Source organism: Elephantulus edwardii, unplaced genomic scaffold, assembly GCF_000299155.1.
Source record: "Elephantulus edwardii isolate Elephantulus edwardi_28Jun2011 unplaced genomic scaffold, EleEdw1.0 scaffold00110, whole genome shotgun sequence".
NCBI lineage: Eukaryota > Metazoa > Chordata > Mammalia > Macroscelidea > Macroscelididae > Elephantulus > Elephantulus edwardii.
In genome coordinates, this window is record NW_006399860.1 from 8,255,846 (window position 1) to 8,260,411 (window position 4,566).

Genomic DNA, 4,566 nt, shown 5'->3' on the forward strand with positions numbered 1-4,566 from the left:
TATACATGATCCAAGCATGATCTTTGCAATTACTTACTATGCATCAGAGAGCTGGACAATGACCAAAGATAACAGAAGAAGAATTTACACCCTTGGGTTGTAGTGCTGGAGAAAATTATTGAACATACTATGGGCTGCCGAGAGAACTAACAGGTATATCTTAGAGAGGATGAAACCAAGCTGCCCTTCAAGGCAAGGATTTTGAGACTTCATCTCACATGCTTTAGGCATGTTGCCAGGACGGACCAATCTTTAGAGAGGGACATCTGGTTGGAAAGGTGGAGGACAGTACAAGAGAAGAAGACCCAGGATGAGACAGATTGACACAGAACTAGAGTAATGAGGGCAGATGTGTCAGAAACAACAAGATTAACTCAGGATAGAGCAGGGTTCAGAGTTATCGTGCATAGAGTTGCTCTTGGTTATAGAGACTCAATGACATATTACAACAAAAACATTGCCAAGAATTTCTATCTTTATGTGTTCCATTTAATTTTTTTTAATAACTCCAGTTTTCCTACATGCACACATCACACATTCTATAGTCCAATTATTAATGGTTGGTTGTAGTTCTTTTTCCTAAATTTTGAATGATCTCTTCTGAGGTCCACGTCAAATACTGTAACTACCCATGTTCCTCTATTGTTCATAGTGTTTCAAAATCCTGTTATTTCAAAAGTGAGTGGCCAATCCTGCTTGCTAGTCTGTCTTAATCTAGGAGCTCTGGTGAAACTGTCCATCACGGATGACCCTTGGTGACTCTTGAAACACCACTGCCATAGCTTCCAGGATTACAATGACCCATAAATTGTCCAAGTATATCAAACTTGCAGACCAGGGTTGTACTGATAAGATCAAATAATAAACAAGTGTGTATGTATGTATGTGTGTGTGTGTGTGTATGTATGTGTGTATATATATATATATATATATCACGGAGTGCATATGTCTATATCAGGGAGCTTTGGCGGCCTAGTGGCATATGTATATCCCAATCATAAAATAAGTAACAATGTGTAACAACTCCCACTCCTCCAATATAACAAATTGCCAGGTGTTGTACATATAACAGGAAACCATGGAAACAATTAGACATATGAATATCATGATGGAGTACAGAAATTTAGAAGAGACAAAACCAAGAAACAGAGTAGAATGCAATAATAGAGAGGAAAAACTTTTGAAATTTATTTTTCTCCCAATGATTTTTTTCTTTCTCTCGTTTTTATACAGTTCACAGCAAAACTTTTATTTATGCTATGGTACCCTCAAGGACACTTAACAACAGCAAACAAATGGTACAACATGTTTTAAGACCACTTCTTTTAAAATTGTTTTTGAAGTGTCTCCATACTCCAGTGATAACTATAATTACACTTTAGCAACCATATGATAATTACACACTTAGTAAAAAACAAAGTAATTAAAATGCTAGATGAATAATTATGCCTTTTGTCATGGACCTTTGTAGTCACTAGTAGAGCAAAATGATTTAAAAAATCCACCTGTGAATAGAAATATCTTCAGGGAGAATCAAGACAAACATAAAAATGGGGTTTGGTTGTTTTTGTCTTTGGGGTCTTTTGGTTTTGTTTTTCATTGTGTTCAGTACATTAAAGCAAGAAGGCAAACTTTTACAAATTTTCATTTAAACTTAACTTACTTTGAATCAATTCTTTTGCTAAATACTGAGAGTTACAAGCTTAATTTAATGATACTAATAACCTAATGCTGAACATAGTTATATAAGAACAAACAAAAATAAAGCTTAGACCTTGTTTGATTTTTACTCTGAAACTTGCCTTATCCTAAGCCAACTTCACCATCTCCATCACCCCTGAGCCAATTGCCACTATAACTTTTTCAACCCGTCTCATCCATGGACTTGTCTTTGTATTAATGTTCTACCTTTCCAAGCATGATGTCTTTCTCTAAAGACTGGCCTCTCCTGCCAACATGCCCAAAATATGAGACAGAGTTTAAAATCCTTGCTTCCAAAATAAAATAAAATTCTTACTTCCAAGGAACAACCTGCTTTCATCCTCTCCAGGACATACCTGTTTGGTTTTTGGGCAGTCCACGGCATGTTCGATTTTCTTCTCCAGCACCATACCTCAGACATTAATTCTTCTCCTGTAACCCTTATTAATTGTCCAGCTCTCATATGCATAGCAAGTAGTTGAGAAGTCTATGGTCTAGATAAGATGTACTAGACTCTAGACTGACATTGTTGCTCTTTTAACACCCTGGAGAGGCCCTTGACAACAATTCACAATGCAGCTCATATTTTGATTTCCTGATTGTTGGTGCCAAGAGGATTGATTGTATATCCAAACAAGATGATAATGGTAACAACTTCAATCTTTTCCCATCTATCATGATGCTGCCTATTGGTGTAGGGATGAGGACTTTTTGTCTTATTGATGTTGAACTTCAATCTGTATTGAAGACTGCAGTCCTTGACCTTCTGCAGCAAGTGCTGCAAATCCTCATTCATTTCAGAGAGAAAGGTTATGTCATGTACATAATGCATGTTCTTAATGAGTCTTCCTCAAATCCTGATGCCATTCTAAAGTCTAGATGCTCAGATTTTATGAGTATAACTCATATTATGATTTTCTAACTTCTGGTGCCAAGATGCAGATGCAGCCCTGGATGTGATCATCAGATTGTGCCAAGAAAATGTCTCCCTGGCCAATTAATAGGAAGACATCCATATTTCTTCCCATTCCCAATAATCAAGCAGAACAATATCATTATTATCACATGCAAGTAAAATCTTGCTAAGGATTATCTATAAACAACAGGAATAATACATCAACAGAGAAATACCAGAAGTTCAAGAAGGGTTTAGAAGAGGCCATGACACTGAGGATATCTTTGGTGTTGTCTGGTGGCTTTTGACTGAAAGTAGAGAGTTCCAGAGGGATATTTATTGGTATTTTCTCTACTATACAAAGGCACGTGACTGTTTAAATCACAACAATTTGTGACTAACATTTAGATGAATGATAATTCTGGAAGACTGGAATATGCTCATGATAATCCTATACCTAGATCAAGAAGCTGTTGTTGAAAAAAAGTAAAGGAATACTGCATGGTTCAAAATCAAGAAAACAGTGCATCAGCATGTATCATTTCTCCCCAACTTTTCAATCAATATGCTGAATTTAAGAGGCTGCATTTTACGAAAAAGAATATGGCATAAGGATTGAAGAAAGTCTCATCAACAACCGGCATTACGTAGATGGTACATAACAACAACAACAACAACATATACTGTGAAAATATTGACAACCTAGAGGAAACGGACAAATTCCTAGAAACTCACAGCCTACTTAGATGGATCTATTCAGTGTTCTACTAGATCCATCACAAAAGATGAAATTGAGCATATCATTTAAAGACTCTCCACCACTACTACCACCTTGAAAAAAGAAATGCCCTGGTCCAGATGACTTCATGAGTAAATTATACCAAACATTTAGTGATATCACCAATTCTAATGAAAAATTCTATTTGAAAAATAGAAGAAGAAGGAACACTTCCAGAGTCATTCTATGACACGAATATAACCCTACCACCAATATTAGGCAAAGGAATGATCAAAAAGGAAAATATAAATCAGTATTTGCCATAACACAGATGCAAAAATCCTTAACAAAATCTTGGCCAATACAATATCACACTAAATAAATAATATAAGTCATCATGACAAGTGTAATTCAAAACAAGAGTATAGGGAAGGTTCAACATAAGAAAATCATTACTATAATGAATCACATTAATAAAGCAAAGAACAAGATCACATGATCCTATCAATTGATATAGAAAGTGCCTTCGAAAAAAATCTAACACTCTTTTTTGAGAAAAACACTCAACAAATTTAGAGGGAAATTTACTTAGTATAATGAAAAATATGTATGTAAAACGAAGAACCAACATCATAATCAATTAAGAGACACTAATGGCATTTCCTTTCCTTGTGAACAAGGACCAGGCAATGATGCCCTTTATCATCACTCCTACTAAAGATATATATATATAATTTTATACTGTTTTACTTACAAAGTTCGTATATATAGTTTTTCACATGAGATCTTCCCCTTTCCTTTTCAAAACTGTATTGAAAGTTCTAGGTAGGACAGTAAGGCAAGAGAAGAAAATAAGAGGCATCCAAATTGGCAAAGAAGTAGTATAAATATATGTAGACGATATGATAGTGTACACAGAATGCTCGAAAGAGCTAACAAAAAACTGTTAAACTTTCCCATGGCAGTACATCTTTTAATTTCCTGGCTGCTGGTGCCAAGAGTGTTGACTGTGGAGCCAAACAAACTAAAGCTGTGAACAATCTCAATCTCTTCACCATCAATCCTGATGCTGCCAATTGGTCGAGTGGTGACAATCTTTGTCTTCTTGACATTGAGCCTCAATCCGTATTGAAGGCTGCAGTCCCTGACCCTCAGCAGCAAGCACTTCAGGTCCCCCTGTTTCAGCAAGCAGGTTTGTGTCCTCTGCATAACACAGATTGTTGATAGATCTTCCACCAATCCTGATGCCACA

General features: G+C 36.0%; 1 protein-coding gene across 2 annotated transcripts in view; it reads left to right on the forward strand.

Moving 5' to 3' along the window:
- KCNT2 (potassium channel, subfamily T, member 2) overlaps window positions 1–4,566 on the forward strand; it is a 734,552-nt gene that overhangs the window by 632,933 nt on the left and 97,053 nt on the right. The gene's annotated exons all lie outside the window — the stretch shown is intronic.